Source organism: Schistocerca gregaria, chromosome X, assembly GCF_023897955.1.
Source record: "Schistocerca gregaria isolate iqSchGreg1 chromosome X, iqSchGreg1.2, whole genome shotgun sequence".
NCBI lineage: Eukaryota > Metazoa > Arthropoda > Insecta > Orthoptera > Acrididae > Schistocerca > Schistocerca gregaria.
The window spans coordinates 492176642-492198646 of NC_064931.1; the positions used below are offsets into that span (position 1 = coordinate 492176642).

Genomic DNA, 22005 nt, shown 5'->3' on the forward strand with positions numbered 1-22005 from the left:
ACAGTAAAGTTGACGATGACATAATTTCGGTACTCAGCAACTATTTCTTTGTGTCAACGCTAAAATACACTCCTGGAAATGGAAAAAAGAACACATTGACACCGGTGTGTCAGACCCACCATACTTGCTCCGGACACTGCGAGAGGGCTGTACAAGCAATGATCACACGCACGGCACAGCGGACACACCAGGAACCGCGGTGTTGGCTGTCGAATGGCGCTAGCTGCGCAGCATTTGTGCACCGCCGCCGTCAGTGTCAGCCAGTTTGCCGTGGCATACGGAGCTCCATCGCAGTCTTTAACACTGGTAGCATGCCACGACAGCGTGGACGTGAACCGTATGTGCAGTTGACGGACTTTGAGCGAGGGCATATAGTGGGAATGCGGGAGGCCGGGTGGACGTACCGCTGAATTGCTCAACACGTGGGGCGTGAGGTCTCCACATTACATCGATGTTGTCGCCAGTGGTCGACGGAAGGTGCATGTGCCCGTCGACCTCGGACCGGACCGCAGCGATGCACGGATGCACGCCAAGACCGTAGGATCCTACGCAGTACCGTAGGGGACCGCACCGCCACTTCCCAGCAAATTAGGGACACTGTTGCTCCTGGAGTATCGGCGAGGACCATTCGCAACCGTCTCCATGAAGCTGGGCTACGGTCCCGCACACCGTTAGGCCGTCTTCCGCTCATGCCCCAACATCGTGCAGCCCGCCTCCAGTGGTGTCGTGACAGGCGTGAATGGAGGGACGAATGGAGACGTGTCGTCTTCAGCAATGAGAGTCGCTTCTGCCTTGGTGCCAATGATGGTCGTATGCGTGTTTGGCGCCGTGCAGGTGAGCGCCACAATTAGGACTGCATACGACCGAGGCACACAGGGCCAACACCCGGCATCATGGTGTGGGGAGCGATCTCCTACACTGGCCGTACACCTCTGGTGATCGTCGAGGGGACACTGAATAGTGCACGGTACATCCAAACCGTCATCAATCCCATTTTTCTACCATCCCTAGACCGGCAAGGGAACTTGCTGTTCCAACAGGACAATGCACGTCCGCATGTATCCCTTGCCACCCAACGTGCTCTAGAAGGTGTAAGTCAACTACCCTGGCCAGCAAGATCTCCGGATCTGTCCCCCATTGAGCATGTTTGGGACTGGATGAAGCGTCGTCTCACGCGGTCTGCACGTCCAGCACGAACCCTGGTCCAACTGAGGCTCCAGGTGTAAATGGCATGGCAAGCCATTCCACAGGACTACATCCAGCATCTCTACGATCGTCTCCATGGGAGAATAGCAGCCTGCATTGCTGCGAAAGGTGGATATATACTGTACTAGTGCCGACATTGTGCATGCTCTGTTGCCTGTGTCTATGTGCCTGTGGTTCTGTCAGTGTGATCATGTGATGTATCTGACCCCAGGAATGTGTCAATAAAGTTTCCCCTTCCTGGGACAATGAATTCACGGTGTTCTTATTTCAATTTCCAGGAGTGTATTATGAACTCACCAACCCCATTAAAGAGAATAGAAACAAAGATGGCGTATGTGTCTACAGTCAACCTAATTACTTCATGCTGAACTTGAACTATTATTTTCTGGTATGAAGACCTAGCTCTCATTTCCATAATTTGAAGTTAACAGATTTTAAGATATCTAATGTTTTTAGGGCACATGCATTCATATCCTTCACTTATTGCAACCATGTAATGTTATAATTGAACATCAGACTCCAAGACTATACTGTGCAGGCAGAACAGCGACCTTCAATCTCAATTCAGCACAGTTGAAAGAGTTAAAAATCAATATTTATCAGTCCAAAATTTGAAACTGGCATTCTTAAATGACTTATCCGCTCTCGTAAGTGTCTGTTGCAAATACTGAGTGGTCAGTTACAACTAGCAAATGGTTATTGTGCAATTGGAAGAAGAGCAAAGACTAGGAGCATCAAAAAACAAGAAATGTGAATTGGACCAGTTACTGAGGACTTTATATTATTGATATCTATTGCAAAATAGTCAACACTATTACCAGCCATACATCTTATACCTGGATAGCACAATTATTATGCATATCACTTGTGAAAAGCACAGTTCAGCACAGTTTAATCTACCAAAAGGGGTTAACACTACTTTGGGAAACACTAATCTCCTGTTCAAAAGGGTTAGACAGAATACCACTTACTCAATATGTACTAACATTTGTGAAAATTGCAACATCCACAAGAAATGGCCTGTATAAATCCAAACTCAAAAGATATGGAAAGTGGCATATCAGCAACAAATGTTTGCAATTGCATCGAGATAGTGTAAATACAAGCCCAACAATGTTAACCACCACTGTTCCTGAAATGGTCATTTTAACACCAAGTTTGTAGAGTGAGGAGCCATTAAATGAAGTAGAAACATCCCAATGACATCAAGACGAAGAATATCAAAACACGGATGAGTTCACACTGATCCAAATTATTGCTCTCCAGAAAAACAAAGCCGTCATACGATGTTTAGGGACACTGCTATGCACATTATGTATTTTGGAAAACAAAGGATAGAAGGAGATCACACCTAATGGCAAGTGAGTACTGGACCACACAATGTGACTATGGTACGGGATGACCTTTGCACAGCTTCATACAATTTTAGTTCAATCTGGAGCACTGTAATGAGTTTGAACATGTCTATGTTGAACACTCAGTGCTGTCTGCTGGGGGCTGAAACCATTGCACACAAGACAATGGTACAATTTTTACACACTGGAATCAATATGTCTGTCAATCTGTATGCAACTGCTGCACCATGGAGATATTAGAGCCCCAGATACTGCCCCTCCTTGAGCCAACTCCAAGTACAAGATTTCAGCATGATGATTCCTGGTCACATTTGATGAGGAATACGCAAGCCTTTATTGAGATATAATGGAAAACACTGCTTCGCAGGACTGTGTGTACCCTGATATGTTGTACATTCAACATGTCTAAGGTATGTTTGCTTGGCAGGTTGCTTGCCAAAGTCCTTCAAGCAACCATGTTGATGCTTCATTAACTTACATAAAAACTTTGTGAAGGAACATTCCCCATCGACATCTCCAAGCACACTTTGATTCCATCCATATGCCAATTGCAGCCTATGGGCAATTCATAACACACTAAAAAAATAAGAGATCATTCACAGTCCTGTAATCCTAATGATTTGTGGATATCATACTCTCAGTCTGTGGTGTAAAATTCATTTTAGTGACATGTATCCTCTTGGCATTTCAAGTTGTACAAATGGCAGGGCACAAAATAATTTACGGAGAAGCAGAATGAAATAAAAATATACAGATCCAGAAGCCCTGTGCATGGAGCCATCATACGATAATATGCTACCAAATAGTAGAGAAGATCTGCTTTAGAGGGGAAACTAATAACAGATGATGCCTGGGCATAGAAGCCTGTTAAACAACTGTCATCAACAGGATCAGGTTATGAATAGGCATATGAAGGTTTTTAATGTATCATGTATAAAATTTACATTGAAAAAAAAATAATAAACAACCAAAGTACTAAAATGTATATAACAGTATGCTATTCATGCTAGTTGGCTGATCAACATGAAAACATAAAGATAAACTACCCATTGTGATACACACTGATACATCTGGTGCCAGGCCTGTACCATATATGCTGGTTTACATAAAACTGACAACTGAAGTGACTTTCAAATAAGTACTAATGTTTAATTTGTTCACAGAGGTAGTATCTTCATCATATACTGATATGAGCACAAATGAGGAAACATCTGTTGCAACTGGGGATAATAATTCAAAGCATAACAATCAGTGCCACCAGAAGGACATCACATGGGATGATCATCTGATAAGTGTCCAGCATAAAGTTGAAATCTCACTAGTAGTTTCTGTGCAGTGTTTATGATAACTCTTTCACAATGGCACAGGCCTAGGCAAGATTGCTCAGCACCTGCAGCAATACACTGGCTCAGCACTGAGCCACAGCACTTGCTAGGTATTGCTGCCCACCAGCTGATCAGTGCCAGGCTAGTTACCAAAACCAGGGATACTCTGCAACGCAGTGTAAATGACATTTTCGGCAGCAACACCACAACAATACCACTTTGGCAGGTACTGTGTGGTTATAAGTAAACGTTCCCTATTTAAAATGTTATAACATGGAAACTAATTACAATATGAGTACCAAACTTGGTAGTTTTAACGTCCAGATTATGGGGTGCATGATTTCCAAGCATCACAGTGCCACTGTACTGCTCCAACTATGGGCACCTGGTGCTGTAATCAGTCATTGTGATTTACAGTCTCATACACCTGACCAGTCACTGTGTATTTGTAGATGTGTCAACATAAACTTGGACAAAAGGAGCAGGGAATTATTGGTGAAGCACTATTACCAAAACCACAGTAACAGCTACACTTCAAGAATATCGCCAGATGAAACGAATATGTAAGGGTCCTCTTTCTGCTCTTGCTGTGCAGAGCATGATGAAAAAGTTCGAATCAACTGGAGAACTGGGAGTCCCTCCAGGTAGAGGCCAACGACTGGTTGCCCCACAGATGGTTGATGAAATCACTATTGCTATGGAAAACAATGCTGCACACAATTCCCGATCATCAGGCAGGGCGTGTGCTGTGTCACGTCATTTGAACATCCCATGGTCTACTGTACGAAAGATGCTTCACACAATTCTCAAATGGTATCCATACAAGATCCATATCGTACAGCAGCATGCACCACAGGATGCATGACAACATGTTGGCTTCGCTTTCCACTTTCTCACAAGGATTTAAGTTAATGAGGGCTGGCCCTGGACTATCCTATGGACAGATGAAGCTCATTTTTCTCTGACAGGTCATGTGAACACACAGAATTGCTGAGTGTTGGGGTCTTAACCTCAAGTCAATGTGCATGAAGTTCCTCTGTATAATGAATGTGTCACCGAGTATGGTGTGGCTTCATGGCTATGTTCATCATTGGCCCGTTTTTTTTTTAACAGGAGGACCAAAGGTGTGCAGAGTGACTGGCCAGCATCACTGCAATTTGCTTCACCAGCATGTCATACCTGCCCGTACTGGAGATAGACACATTGGACTCAACAGTTTTCATGCAACTGGTGCACCACTGCACAATGTTTGTGAAGTTCACATGCTTCTCCAAAGCACACTTAGAACTCTCAATCTGCTATAACAGATTTGAGTCCACAAACACCTCTCTCCTACTTTCCAAACTTCAGAGAACATTCCTGCATACCCTCCTGGACTATCTCTCCTTGGAGACAGACTATCATGGAAAACTGGCCTTGCCACAAAGTAGAGGATGTTTTCAAAAGAAACATTTCAGTCCACAATGGAGTGTGCTTGTTCAAGACAGATGCCAATTAACTCATTTATTAATGTTCTTACTAAAACAGTTTGAGGCACCAGTAAAACATCTTAAAATGTAAAGTCAAACAAACAACTGAATATAGATGAGTGATCTTGTGTCTCAACAAAGAGGTGAGGGCATTTAGGAGATGGCACATTGTGCTACAGTATTTTCCAACTGAGCATTCTTAGATACTTAATTTCATCGGCGGTACCATTTCTCTGAGGTGCCTAGGTGGGGACTTCAGAAAGTAAGTGATACATCTTTTCCTAAGACCACTGTGCACAAAAATGGCGCATTGTCAGAAGAGAGTACATGTTCCAGGCTTCCTGAGCATACAACTCTGCCATGATATGGATGACAGGTGCATCAGAGTGTGTGAGTGAAATCATGAAGCAACTTAAAAGATACTAGTACCTGTCTCCTACTCCCAATCTTCACAGAAGTATGCAGGACACAATGATTAAATTGCAAACAGATTTACTATAAAATTCTGTTGGCATATGAACCAAATGAAATGACAAGTCCAGCCATAGCAAAATGATGCCAACAATTTGACCAAGGTTGCGCAGAAGAGGTTGATACTAATCAGGAAAGAATGCCATTGACATAAACCACAGACAACAATGTCAAGGCAATCAAGGAACTGACTCACAGCAACCAAAGAATTTTTTATAAGAACATTCACACAGCAATTTTCTAATGGCTCCATAACCAAGGAGCAGATTTCTGTAGTCAAGGAACTGAACGATTGATATAATGTTTTGATCATTGTTTACAGACGTCTGGTGACTGTGCTGAAAGATAGTGTAATGTATCTGTGTCATTTTGAAGTGTCTTGCAGCATTCAATTAAAGTTACTTGGCCTACCCTAATGATGTGTAACTCAACTTTTTTAAGTTTCCTCATGATGTCCTGGAACCCAACACACTGATACCTCTTTCCCCTGCCTCCATGTTTATTACCTTGAGATGTGCACTGTGTAGCTTTTTCTTAGTATTTCAGGAGGCAGACAATGCGGCATGATTGCATCATATCTCTCTCAGTGACTCCTTGATTACATACACCTCTACTTCACAAACTGTAGAATAAATCTTCATTTATAAAATAGAACAAAGCAGTCATGTAAATTCCACCACTTAGATCTGTGTGTATACAAAAAGACAGTTGCACTTATTTAAATGTTGAAAATGAAAATGAATTAATCAAAACATAAACTTAAAAATGTAGTCTGGGTACTGTTACTTCTGTATCCCAATGAATCCACACTAATTTTGGTTCTCTTGGTCTAACAAGGTTGGTGATGGCTCCACTTCTCATTATGAACAGTAACATGATCCACACCTATAAGATACCACTTTCACAAATATCCAATGTCTTATTTGTTAATGGAAGAGTTATGAAGTTTCATTCTAATGATGGGTGAGTAGGAAGAAGGTATGTTGGTGATAGATGTACAGATGTAACTTTATATGAGGTTTGATCAAAAAGTAATGGAAATTTTTGTTTTTCTTTAAGAATCTTCATTTATTCATCAACATCAACTTTGTTCTCTTGAAAATAATCCCCTTCAGACATAACACACTTGTGTCAGCACTTTTTACAATCTTAGAAGTACTTCTGGAAGTCACTTTCCCATATGGCATTCAGCTCCTTCAGCGATTCTGTTTTCACCTCATGAACGGCGGCAAAACTATGTCCATTCACGGTTCTCTTCAGCCTCAGGAATAGAAAGAAGTCAGGGCCATGTTCGGTGAATGTGGTGGCTGACACAACATAATGGTTTTGCTTTTTGCCAAAAAATCATTGACAAGCATTGAGGTGTGACCTGGAGCATTATAATGATGCAATTTCTACGAGCGGTTTTGCCACAGTCCTGGTCTTTTCTTCAGATTGCTTCATGCAAATGGGGTTTAACTTCCAAGTAGGATTCCTTATTGTCTGTACGAGATAAGGCAGGAACTCATGATGCACTAACCTATTGTAATTGAAGATAACAGTGATGAGATCCTTCACATGTGATCAAACTTCTTGAATTTTTTTTCAGTCTTGCTATTCAGGCAGTTTCATTGGGATGATTAGGCCTCAGTTTCAATGTTATACACATATACCTATGTTTCATCACCTGGTATAACATTCTTTAGAAGTTCTGGATTGTTGTTGATTTCATTCAGCAATCCCTGAGTGATGTCTATGCAATGTTATTTTTGGACAAAATTCAACAATTCCAGAACAAACTTTGCTGCTTCATGTTCCATGCCCAAAATATCTGAAAAAATTGCTTGGCATGAGCCAAATGATATGTTGATATCATCAGCAACCTCTCTGATGGTGATTCAGAAATTTTCCAGAACCATTTTCTCTACCTCTTCCACATTGTTGTCATTAACTGATGTGCAAGGGCATTCAGGGCAACCGTCATCTTCAACATATTCATGACCCTCCGTGAATTGTTTATACCACTTGTAAACTCTTGTCCTCCACATATTAAATTTGCCAAAAGCCACAGTTGACATTTTGAATGTGGCACTGCGTTTTATTCCATTTTTAAAGCAAAATTTAATGCAATTTTTTGATTAATCCTTTCCAAAAACAAAAATCTGCCAAGCACTCAAAAACTTGTATAACCTTTTTGACTGTCTACAATAAACCAAATAGTCAAAATCCAAATATACATCAGGAACATGTGTACCACCAAGACAAAAAAAATTTTTTTTGAGAATCCTGCCCATGAAATTCAAAAATTCCTGTTACTTTTTTATCACACCTTGTATTCATATCATTCCATTAGGAGTCACTGCAAGATGGTTTTTGGCAGCTCACCAGCATCAGTGGACAGAAAGGATATTGTGCCAGTTTTTAAAATGCTTATTGGCAGACGAATCCTCAGTGTATGCAAATTCCTTGCACCAAGCACCAATAATAAAGCGTAAAAAGACCTTAAAAATTGGAGTACTGGGTACCCTTGCTTTGTCTGCTCCCAGAGTAATGGCTGAGTCATTTCAAGAGAGTTAAAACTTAACATACTCTCACCTTTCACTCTCTTAGTGAGTGAAACCAAGTAAACTTGACATCAAACATAAGATTCAGAATCTTCACTGTAATTCTGAAAGCAAAGTATTGTTCCACATCTTCAAATCACATGTATTAAAACATGATGTGTACTACCACATATCTCTGAAATTAATCTGAATCCAAAGACTGCTGCTCACTTCTTCAGACTTTTAAGTGACAGTTGTAGGTAATAAGTCATTTCAGAAGGTCCAACAGAGGAGTAAAACATTGCAAAAATGTCCAAAATAAAAAGCATTATATAGGACTCAACTGCAAGTGTTATGCTACTGAATGACTACATAAAAATGGGGAGACTGATACAAAACCTCTCCTATAGTTGTACTTAATAAGAATAATGTATGTGACAGCTGGTACTATAGGCATTTTCAAGGTCAAAATATATGCCTACTAGATGATTTCTGCAAAGCAATTCCTGCAGTACAGTCACTTCCAGCAGAGTTACATTAGCAAATGTTCTAAGCAAATATTGTATAAACTATAATGAGCTGTCTTGATTTCAAAACCTGTTCACCAGAAAATCCACAATTCTACCTATGCAGCTGGATAGGTCTGCAGCCCAGTTGCTAATACTGTTGTGGTTGGCAAGAGAGCCAACACCTTTTTACTAAAGGAGGCCGAAATGCAATTGTTATTAGCTCACAAAGGCTGGCGTGAGGTCTGGAACATGACAAGGAAATTAGAATTTAGAAAAATGGACGTAGCTGGTGGAATACTTAACTTTAATCCATTAATGGTGAATGTCGCTTTTGACAATACATAATTCACAATATCAATAGTAACTGAACATGCCGCTTTGCTAGGTCATAGCAAATAACATGGCTGAAGGCTATGCTAAACTATCGTCTCGGCAAATGAGAGCGTATTTAGTCAGTGAACCATTGCTAGCAAAGTCGGCTGTACAACTGGGGCAAGTGCTAGGAAGTCTCTTTAGACCTGCCGTGTGGCGGCGCTCGGTCTGCAATCACTGATAGTGGCAACACGCAGGTCCGACATATACTAATGGACCACGGCTGATTTAAAGGCTACCACCTAGCAAGTGTGGTGTCTGGCGGTGACACCACAAATAGATGTTTAGTTCTTTCCTGGCTCCAAAAGATACATTAAAATGTGTCCTCCAGTGGTTTAGGAAAATGTAGTATCACTCAAATCTCACTGAAAATTCTGAAGGAGGCTCTCCTTATAGCTATGTTCAAGATGATGTAACGTACTACAATGCCTACATTCAGCATATGTTACCATATCTCATGTCTTGGGTAATGTCATTTTTACTACACACTGGCATACAGAAAATTATATACCTACTGTTGAGTAATTAGAAATCATAAACACTCTTCTTGTAATCCTGCTGGACATACTGATGGATCAATTGATATAATTAGGTATACGTCTAACAAGGTCGCTAGGCATGGTCTGGATTGATACATCTGCCAGCACTAAATAACATGGGCAGAAAACAGTGGCAGATATAAGGACTGCCATGGACTGATGGATTGTGTCCACTTCCTTGTCTTATCTTGACCCACTGATGTGTAACACCTGCTCTGGCTCAAATGGCTCTGAGCACTATGGGACTCAACTGCTGTGGTCATCAGTCCCCTAGAACTTAGAACTACTTAAACGGAACTAACCTAAGGACATCACACACATCCATGCCCGAGGCAGGATTCTAACCTGTGACCGTAGCAGTCGCACGGTTCCGGACTGCGCGCCTAGAACCGCGAGACCACCACGGCCGGCTAACACCTGCTCTCTCGTGGACCTTTTTACGATGACCTTACAGTACTTAGCTAGTTTCTGAACATTGATTTTGGACTCTGCAATACTAGGCCATCAATGTATGGTTTGCACATGTGGTGCTGTCTCCATTCTCCACTGGCCAACACTGTGTACCTACTGTGAATGCACTGCTGATGTGATGCATGCATTGATGGAATGGTTTGTATCAGTGTGGTTTCCAGAGTGGCAAGTTACAGTATTCTCCAGTACTAATGTTTGAGTCATTCAGTAGATCTCGAGTGTACTTTAATTGCCAAGAAATATCCAACTCCAGAAGTCCAGTTACCATATCTCATGTCTTGGATGATGTCATTTTTACTACACACTGGTGTACAGAGTGTGGTGTCACCGCCAGACACCACACTTGCTAGGTGGTAGCCTTTAAATCAGCTGCGGTCCAGTAGTATACGTTGGACCCGCGTGTCGCCACTATCAGTGATTGCAGACCGAGCGCTGGCACACGGCAGGTCTAGAGAGACTTCCTAGCACTCGCCCCAGTTGTACAGCAGACTTTGCTAGCGATGGTTCAGTGCCTACTTAGGTTCTCATTTGCCAAGAAGATAGTTTAGCATAGCCTTCAGCTACATCATTTGCTACAACCTTGCAAGGCGCCATTATCAGTTACTATTGATATTGTGAACTATGTACTGTCAAGAGCGACATTCATCATTTATGGATTAAAGTTAAGTATTCCACCAGCTATGTCCATTGTTTCTAAATTCTAATTTCCTTGTCCTGTTCCACACCTCACGCCAGCCTGTGTGAGCTAAATCGCGTGCCTTTCGGCCTCCTCTAGTAACATGGTGTTGGCTCTCCTGCCAACCACAAAACAGAGAATTATATACGTATTGTTGAGTTGAAGGAGAGTCAGGATCTATTATTTTCTGTGATTTATTAGTACTTAACTGGTGTTCAATGAAACCTGTGCTGTTAAAGATTTAGATTTACAACACTGGTGACGATGGGCTGTTTGGAACTAGAACACATCCCATGCCCGAATAGCACTTATGAGGCCACTTTGCTGTGTGTAACAACCAAAATGGATATGCTGTTTTTTGAGCTCTGGAAACAGCAGTTTGATGAACACCACAAGCTTGTACAGAAGTGATGGATCAGGAATGTCTGTTATTGCTTCTGGTAGACCTGGCTTTCCAACCAATTAATGAAGCTCAAGAAGACAGACAAGTATACCAGAAGCATTTAGCACTTCATTTCCAGGAAAAAGATATTAAGTGCCCCACGGGACAGTGAGACTTTTTATTATTTACAAATCCACTGCTCTATATTTTTGGTAGGAATATGTGCATTTGTGAAATAAGGTTATTCAATGAATGACACTGCAGTACCCCCCCCCCCCCCCCCCCCGCCCCCCTTCCCCAAAGTATACTGATTGGATTAATAACACAATATTCTAAACGATATTTTGTCTAATAATTAATTAGGGTTGTAAACAGTTTACAGCAGCACTGACACGTTGCCAGTGGTGTGAGGATTAGTATGAGTTAGTGTAACATTTGTACTGTGTTTGTAGGGAACTTATTAAACAAATGTACTCCTAAGACTATCCAACAGAAGTGCACCAATTCAAATAAACAACATACCAGATTCAAGGGCAGCATAATGCTGCCTTATGCTGTCAGAATTAATCATGGTATTCCTATTTTATCCCAGTGTTGATTATTAAACAGCCCATGTGTCTCCAGTTGTTGTCACTAATCTTAAAATTGTTAGCATCTAAGCTGTAGACTGATGTTCATCTTGAACCTGTGGTACTAGGACAAGTTGTTCTGGAAGTAACATAGAATCAGGTAACCAGCACCGTTCCTATCTTTCTATTGACAGAACCCTCAGTGAAAAATATTTTTGACCTCAATTTGTATATAGCACTTAGATTTTCTACCCAAAACTCGGTCCAAGCAATCCATAATGTAAAACATCTCCCACTCCATCTCACGGACTGGTACAGCAACTATATAAAGATTATTCTCGAATAAAACAGTTTTGGTCACGAAAATATTGCTTTAATGATTGGTTTTGCCTTATCATGGCACCTTCAGATTATCGACAAATAGAATAAATGGAAAATAATAGTTAAGATATGGTCCCACCATGCAAGGCTGTAATATAATATCCAACAATTTTTTTACGAACCCTGGAGTGAGAACTCTTATGCTCTGCAATAAGCATAAATTCAGAGGAAGTTGACTGGGGCATGTGCCTAGACAATCAACATGAAATGATAAGCAGACTTTAAAAAGAAGGAATATATTACACATTGGTAAATCAAATAAAGTGTTAAAATGCAAAACAATACCTCCCATACAGTCATGACAGCAGATGCAGTGGTGCAGTCATAGGACCACACTTACAAAACAGCACACATCTTTCTTTACTAAACACAGTGAAATGAAAACCAGCTATCACATTCAGTTAGGTATGGGAACACATGCACATGGTGTTCATAAATAGCTTTAACATGATAACTTAGATTTGTAATAAAAACTCCAAAATCAAGCTGCAGAAGCACTATGGATAGAGATCAATAAACAATAATGAAATAATAAGTGTAACAGGATACACATTAACAATTAAAAGTATTTAAAAGAAACAAATCTGTATAACACACCAACAGGCTGTATGCATAGCAGCACACAATAGCAAGCAATGCAGCCCCGAAAAGGAGAAAGTGGATTAAAATATGCATATTATCACTGTATAAACATTAATTACAGTGACAAAAACTCTGTTTGGCACTTCTAATGGAGCATTGGGGTCTACACAGCATGCCACACTGCACTCACCTCATCTTTCTGTGCACCAGCCAGGACTGTTCCAGCCTTATGAGACAACTCAAGGGGGGAGATATCTTGTTATCTCACTGGACATTTTGTTTTGATTGATCAGTTGATAAAATTATGTACATATCCAGCAAGGTCACTGTATGGCACAAAGTGAGACATCCAGTGGCACCAGGTCTTGTGGGTAGAAAACAGAGGCAGATATACGGACTGCTACAGGCTATGTTGGCCTCACTTGTCTCAGATTGCTGATGTGTACTTCCTACTCTGTAGTAGATTACTTTGCAATGGCCTTGTGATATCTGGCTAATTTCTGGTCATTGATTTGAACTCAGTAATTCCCAGCCACTGGAATTTGACTTCATCTACATCTACATCTACATGACTACTCTGCAATTCACATTTAAGTGCTTGGCAGAGGGTTCATCGAACCACAATCAAACTATCTCTCTACTATTCCACTCCCGAACAGCAAGCGGGAAAAACGAACACCTAAACCTTTCTGTTCGAGCTCTGATTTCTCTTATTTTATTTTGATGATCATTCCTACCTATGTAGGTTGGGCTCAACAAAATATTTTCGCATTCGGAAGAGAAAGTTGGTGACTGAAATTTCGTAAAAAGCTCTCGCCGCGACGAAAAACGTCTATGCTGTAATGACTTCCATCCCAACTCGTGTATCATATCTGCCACACTCTCTCCTCTATAACGCGATAATACAAAACGAGCTGCCCTTCTTTGCACCCTCTCGATGTCCTCCGTCAATCCCACCTGGTAAGGATCCCACACCGCGCAGCAATATTCTAACAGAGGACGAACGAGTGTAGTGTAAGCTGTCTCTTTAGTGGACTTGTTGCATCTTCTAAGTGTCCTGCCAATGAAACGCAACCTTTGGCTCGCCTTCCCGACAATATTATCTATGTGGTCCTTCCAACTGAAGTTGTTCGTAATTTTAACACCCAGGTACTTAGTTGAATTGACAGCCTTGAGAATTGTACTATTTATTGAGTAATCGAATTCCAACGGAGTTCTTTTGGAACTCATGTGGATCATCTCACACTTTTCGTTATTTAGCGTCAACTGCCACCTGACACACCATACAGCAATCTTTTCTAAATCGCTTTGCAGCTGATACTGGTCTTCGGATGACCTTACTAGACGGTAAATTACAGCATCATCTGCGAACAGTCTAAGAGAACTGCTCAGATTGTCACCCAGGTCATTTATATAGATCAGGAACAGTAGAGGTCCCAGGACGCTTCCCTGGGGAACACCTGATATCACTTCAGTTTTACTCGATGATTTGCCGTCTATTACTACGAACTGCGACCTTCCTGACAGGAAATCACGAATCCAGTCGCACAACTGAGACGATACCCCATAGCTCCGCAGCTTGATTAGAAGTCGCTTGTGAGGAACGGTGTCAAAAGCTTTCCGGAAATCTAGAAATACGGAATCAACTTGAGATCCCCTGTGGATAGCGGCCATTACTTCGTGCGAATAAAGAGCTAGCTGCGTTGCACAAGAGCGATGTTTTCTGAAGCCATGCTGATTACGTGTCAATAGATCATTCACATCAGACTTGCACATGGATAAGTCTATTTCCCTAATGTGGTACTGTCTCCATTCTCCATTTTACTGCATGTTATTCTCCAGCCAGTATACCAACCGCATGTGCATGCTCCAAGACAGAGTGGTTTGTACTAGAATGTTTTCCCTGCCTGGCAAGTTTCAGTGATCTCTAGCATTAATATTTTAGCCCAGAGTACTTTAACTGTTAATTGGTATTCATCTCTTAAAGTCTTTGTTTCTGGTTAGTTCAAGAAGAATCAAGATTTACTATTTTCTGTGATTTACCTGTACTGGGTTGGTGATCAGTGAAACCAGTTGCTCGAGTATCATGTCGTTCTTGGAAACCCATAATCTACTCTGTAGGAATCAACATGGATTCTGGAAACAGCGATCGTGTGAGACCCAACTAGCTTTATTTGTTCATAAGACCCAGAAAATATTAGATACAGGTTCCCAGGTAGATGCTATTTTCCTTGACTTCCGGAAGGCATTCGATACAGTTCCGCACTGTCGCCTGATAGACAAAGTAAGAGCCTACGGAATATCAGACCAGCTGTGTGGCTGGATTGAAGAATTTTTAGCAAACAGAACACAGCATGTTGTTATCAATGGAGATAGGTCTACAGATGTTAAAGTAACCTCTGGCGTGCCACAGGGGAGTGTTATGGGACCATTGCTTTTCACAATATATATAAATGACCTAGTAGATAGTGTCAGAAGTTCCATGCGGCTTTTCGCGGATGATGCTGTAGTATACAGAGAAGTTGCAGCAGTAGAAAATTGTAGCGAAATGCAGGAAGATCTGCAGCGGATAGGCACCTGGTGCAGGGAGTGGCAACTGACTCTTAACATAGACAAATGTAATGTATTGCAAATACATAGGAAGAAGGATCCTTTATTGTGTGATTATATGATAGCGGAACAAACACTGGTAGCAGTTACTTCTGTGAAATATCTGGGAGTATGCCTACGGAACGATTCGAAGTGGAATCATCATATAAAATTAATTGTTGGTAAGGTGGGTGCCAGGTTGAGATTCTTTGCGAGAGTCCTTAGAAAATGTAGTCCAGCAACAAAGAAGGTGGCTTACAAAACACTCGTTCGACCTATACTTGAGTATTGCTCATCAGTGTGGGATCCGTACCAGATCGGGTTGACGGAGGAGATAGAGAAGATCCAAAGAAGAGTGGCACGTTTCGTCACAGGGTTATTTGGCAACCGTGATAGCGTTACGGAGATGTTTAACAAACTCAAGTGGCAGACTCTGCAAGAGAGGCACTCTGCATCGTGGTGTAGCTTGCTCGCAAGGTTTCGAGAGGGTGCGTTTCTGGGTGAGGTATCGAATATATTGCTTCCCCCTACTTATACCTCCCGAGGAGATCACGAATGTAAAATTAGAGAGATTTGAGCACGCACGGAGGCTTTCGGACAGTTGTTCTTCCCGTGAACCATATGCGACTGAAACAGAAAAGGGAGGTAATGACAGTGGCAAATAAAGCGCCCTCCGCCACACACCGTTGGGTGGCTTGCGGAGTATAAATGTAGATGTAGATGAACCCAAAAGACCTTAACACTGCTGATAGGTTATCTATGGTGTAGGAGAAGATAGATTTAGTTAGGGAGGTGTGTAATAGGTGACATATTCTGTCCACTGAGGTGAGATGTTCCAGTTGTGGGTATTCAGAGCATGTCCAGAGGCAGTGCCATTAGCTAAAATGTGTGGTGGTTGTGATTGTAGGGATAGGGGTGGAATGGGCAGGGGCAGAATGTTCTGGTGTTAAAACACAAACAGGTTTCCGAAGTCCACCGGATGGCATTCCCATTAAATTTCAGTGCAGCAGAAATACATGCAGAGGCATAATGTGAGGTAGTAGGGGTCATAAGGGGTAAGAAGCACAAATTTATATTGGAGATAAGGTGCATGTGTCAGTGGCAAGTCTGGACCTCACAGGTATGAAACAATTAAACCCAAAATGCTATAGTTTGTGTGCAGTGGGAGATAGTGACAAGAAATGACTGCATTCAGCAATATTAAGTTTTCTTGTTGGGGTGGAACAATTTCAGGAGTACATGGAAGAGGTGCCTCACGTTAAGTAAATGTTACTGCACAATCCTGGGTACAAAATTTTTGTTCAAACATCATGCCAAAATTGACCTTCAACATAAAGAGGAACCCAAGGGGAAAATATTCCATCAGTGAAATACTGATGTAAGGTCCTTCTGCTTTAAGGGAGGAACCAGTTGAACTGCAGACAAAATCGCTACCGCGTAATTCACATAATATAGTGCCACAAGGCACTAGGAAGCTACTTTGAGTGAGTGTGGGACCAGAACGATCTGTTAATATGTTGTGTGTGATAGAACAGCTAGAAGAGAATGATGTGTTGGATGCAAAACAGTGCTTCATAGGAAGGAGTGTTGTACACCTACAGGAGATGGACAGTGAAAGAGTGGTACCCCTCAGTATAGATAATTTTGGCACTGACGATGGCAAGCTAACCAAAGGTTTGTTGGTAGCAAGTTTATCCATTTTGGACAACGTTGCTTGTGCAGAGGTAGAGCATCTGAAGGGAACAGAAAAGTGGAAACAGAAGAATCATTACTAGAATTTGAGGAGTTATTTAATCCTCAGGATCCACTGCCAGCAATGCCTGTAACACAACATAGAATTCCAAAGGGGTGTGAAGCACCTGTGTATAACAAACTGTACAGTACCTCTCAGCATTTACTGTCAGATTTGAAGGACTCCATTAACCAACAACTAAGCAATGGCATAATAGTGGAGAGCACTAACATTTGGCGAGTAGCCATCTTCATTGTGTCCAAAAAAGTTGGCAGATGGAACAAAGATGTATAGATTTTGTTGTGACTATCAGAACACAAACAGTAAAAAAATAACACATGCATACCCTATATCAAACATTTTGGAAACCCTCAACAACTTGGGGCAGTGCTAGTACTTCTCTAGGACAGACTTAAGGAGTGGGCATTACCAACTGGAGATAGCTCTAGAAGCCTGACCAATACTGTTGTTTCATCCACTGGGCCAATTACTAGTACCGGTGAATGCCATTTGGTTTAAAAAACATATCAGCCGCATTTCACTGGTTGCTGGACAGAGTACTAAGGGGTTTGAAACCTCTGCATTGTAGTGTGTACCTTAACAATATAACTGTGTTTTCAAGGAATATGAAGGAACGTACACAACCAATGAGGGAAGTGTTTAAGAGATCTGTGCAGTTCATCTAACACTGAGTATTGAAAAGTATAATTTTGCTCTGGAAGGAGTAAGTTATTTAGGAAATGTGATTACTTGGAAAGATGTAAAAACATACCCAAAATTACTGCATTCAGTGTGGGATTTTACAACTCCTCAGACAAATAAGGAATTATAATCATTCTTGAGATTGGACAATTACTGCAGAAAATTTGTGAGAGGGCTTGCAGGCATTACATGGTTGCTTACACAATTACAAAAAATGGGTTAAAAATTTTAGTGAGCAACAGAGTGTCAAGCAACATTTGAGAAGGTGAAAGAGACATTAACACTGAATCCAGTGTTGAACTTTCCGGATGATGATGAGTTTATACTGTCATCCAACACTTCCACCCACACACTGGGTTGTGTTTTGAGTCAGTTGATACATGGTGAGGAATATTTTGTGGCTTATGCCTCAAGACAGATGAACAAGGCTGTGAGAAATTACTCCATAATGGAAAAGGAGAGGATAAACTTGACATATAAGGGCACAAATTTTAAATGCCATTTGTATGGTACAAAATTCAAGTAGGGTTTCATGCAGCATTGAACTGGTTTTTGGCGTTGAAAAACCCTTCAAGCAAATTCATGATGTGAGTGTTGAAAATAAGTGAGTTTACCTTTGAGGTTGTCCATAAGCCAAGCCAGAAGTGTGGAAATGTGGATGGACTGAGCAGGAAGGTTACAGTAGTGTGGGCACTGGGTTAAAGTCTTGCAAAGTGGCAGGCAATGCAGTCTGTTGATGTGGACTGCAAGCTGTTTATGATGCAGCTGCAATTCATTGAACACAACAGGCTGTCATGTAGGTCAACAAGACTGAGACCACTCATAGCAGTACCTACTGAGCTACGAAAAGAAGTATTGAAGGAGGTCCTCATCACATAATATCTGGGCATGGAGGTCGTAGGACAATAGACTGAAGAATGACAGAGTATTACTGGTGATCGACACAGAAAAGAAATGCAGATAAGTACATACAAAACTGTGTGCTATGTACACAGCGAGCACATCTGAGTCATCAGCAGGTACCAATACAAAGGTTAGTTGAGGTAACCAAATCTTTTGAAATGACAGGAACTGATATCTTAGGGCAGATGCCCAGTGGGAAAATATTACATTATGACTATTACTGGTCATTCCTCGCCAAACATGGGAATGACTGCCATTCCAAATCAACAAGGAACTACAGTGATACACCCACCATAATGATCAGGATGTTAATTTACCGTTTGTTGTGGCGGCATCATATAACTTTAAGGTGCATACCGGTGTTGAACTTTCACCAAATGAGGTGATGTATGGGAGCAAGATGCATCCCCCGTTTGACATAGTCACACCAAAAATCAGCAAGAACAGAGAGTCAGTTCAGAATGTTGCAAACATACTAATGAAATTGTGGAAATGTACACAGATGGCAAACACCTGAATCGTGCAGCACCAGGAAGAGGTATAGAAACATGTGGGGACAATTTCTAGAGTATAGAGTAGGACAATGGGTGTTTTTATCAAGTCTGAATATCACAAGGGGTAGAGACCAAGACATATATTACATGGTACCAGAGGCAGTACCAAGTAATTGTGATGACATCACACATAAATGTCAAGCTACAATTGCCAACTTAAGAGGCTGTAGTTCACATGGGACCCCTACAATCATTTCAAGGTGCTCCAGATTCATTGCTGCGAGTTTCAGCACTGGCCATTCAGAAAAGAGTAAGGAAATATAGGGAGAGTGAGGAACAAAAAGATCTTGGAACATTTGTACACTGATCAGTCAGGACATTATGACCACTGATGTACTATCGATATAAATTCATCTAGGCGACAGCAACATCACCTGGCAAGGAATGACTGCTAGTCAGTCATGTGCATGGTGCATGTAATATCAGTGAGCGTTCTGTCAGTGTGTAGAGTGTGCGATCTATCCAAGTTTGACCAAGGGTAGAATGTGATGGCCGGGAGGCTCTGCACGAGCATTTTGGAAACTGTGCAACTTGTTGGGTGTTCGAAGAGTGTTGTGTGGAGTGTCTTCAACGTAAGGTGAAACCACTTCCAGACGTCACGGTGTTGGATTGCCAGCCCTCATTACAGTTGTTGGACGTCGTAGGCTGGGCAGACTGGTAAAACAGGACAGGTGGCAAACTGTGGAGGAAATAACACCAGACTTTAATACTGGGCAGAGTACAAGTGTGGGTGAACACACAGTGCATCAAACACTTGTAGCAACGGGCCTCTGCAGCCAATACCCATCGAAGTGCCAACATTAATACCACAAAATCGGCAACTATGACTGAAATGGGCATATAACCCTTGACATTGGGAGTTGGCACAGTGGTAGAGCATTGTACTGCCTGACTAACTCTGATACCTTCTTCATCATGCTGATGGGAGGGCACAAATCTGTTGTCTTCCAAGGGAACAGCTCCTTAACACCTGTACTGTAAGATGGAGACAAGATGGTGGTGGCTCAACTATACTCTTGAGGAATATTCACATGGACATCCATGGGTCCAGTGGAGCTCATGCAAGGCTCCAAGATGGCCAAGGAGTATTGTACATTGGTTGCAGATCACATACACCCCTTTTATGACAGTCATATTTCCCAATGATAGTGGCATTTTTCAACAAGACAATGCACCATATCATAAGACCAGAAGTGTGATGGAGTGGTTTGAGAACCACAGTGGCAAGTTCAAATTGATGTGCTGGCCCTCCAACTTGCCAGATCTGAACCCAATCGAACACATCTGGGATGTAATTGAACATGACATCACAACTCATCACTCCTCTCCCCATAATTTCTGGCAGTTAGGTGAGTTGAGTGTGCTGATGTGGTGCCAACTCCTTCCAGCAACCTATCAAAGCCTCAATGCTTCCATGCTATAATGTGTCATCACTGTTCTCCATGCCATAGGTGGACATACTGGCTATTAAATAGGTAGTCATAATGTTCTTGCTGATCAGTGTAAACATGATATCATATGGGCTGAGCTCCCAGAAGTAGCAAGGAAGGATGTGTATTACTAGGAAATTTTGTTTAGCACAAATAGTGTGGAGATTATTTTGCGAGGTTGTAACATAAATTATGGTGTTATTGTGTCAGTGGTAGGGAGGACAGCATGTAATTTCTGCACAGTGTAATTTCATAAGTAGAAACAAAAGGAGGAATACCCTTTCTTGCTGTAATTATTATAGTTATAAGTCATGGTTTTTGTGTTGAATGTTCACACGAGGAACTGTGTGAGGAGACATAGTGTCCTTTGAAAGAGGTAGGGGGAATAATTACATTTTCCTTTTCCCAGATTGCTGCATGTCTGAGGATGAGGGTCCTAAGTGTCCCAATCCTGGTGGTGCTACATCTCTTCAGTAAGGGTGAGTTAGCAGCATTGCAGGACCAGCACTGGGGAAGTTCAGTGCTGGTCACTAGGCATGAGGATGCTATAGGCCTGATTGACTGTGAGGGTGATGTATAACATGAGAAATACAGAATGAGGTGCAGAGGTTGGAAGGAACCTTTTCAAAACTGCGACAGGAAGCAGGGAGGTAAGGGATGTTCAGAGAAATATGGAGGCAATACCATGGATTGTCCATGTCCTATGAGTCATTATGGGGTCAAAATTGCAGCAAGCTGTTGAAGCAGTACCATGGACTTTGCAGAAACATAGTAGAGGATGGATGAATGTCAGTGGGAACAATAAAAACCATATTTGGAACTACAGATGACAGTGATATCAGAGGAATGGAATGGCACAATAGGAAGAATAAGGGAAGTGGTAGATGATGATAAAGCAGTACTAGAATGGCACACTACAAAACTGTCTAACATGAAATGAGATGTGCCATGTAACACCTGCACATTGTGAGGATTGACCATGAAGCTAATGGAGTATGCAAGGACAACAGTTGACTTAGTAAACTGGGACATGTGGGTTATACAGACCCAGTTGGTTTCCTTGGATATGAGGGTAATGTTTGTAAGGCTTTTATGAGTGCTATCCAATAGCATATGGGATGCTAGGATGGAAGTGGCAGAATTGCTGGAAGCCATACACCATGCCATAAATGGAAAGATGAAGCTGGCACTACTATCACCAGAGCAGTACCTGGTGTGCGTATAAAATGTTCAGAGGGAGTTACCTGTGGATTGTGCCTCATCTAT

The 22005-nt window shown here is 41.7% G+C and overlaps 1 protein-coding gene across 1 annotated transcript in view; it reads right to left on the minus strand.

Moving 5' to 3' along the window:
* The window catches only part of LOC126299547 (hydroxysteroid dehydrogenase-like protein 1), a 111031-nt gene that overhangs the window by 49942 nt on the left and 39084 nt on the right, over nt 1-22005 (minus strand). The gene's annotated exons all lie outside the window — the stretch shown is intronic.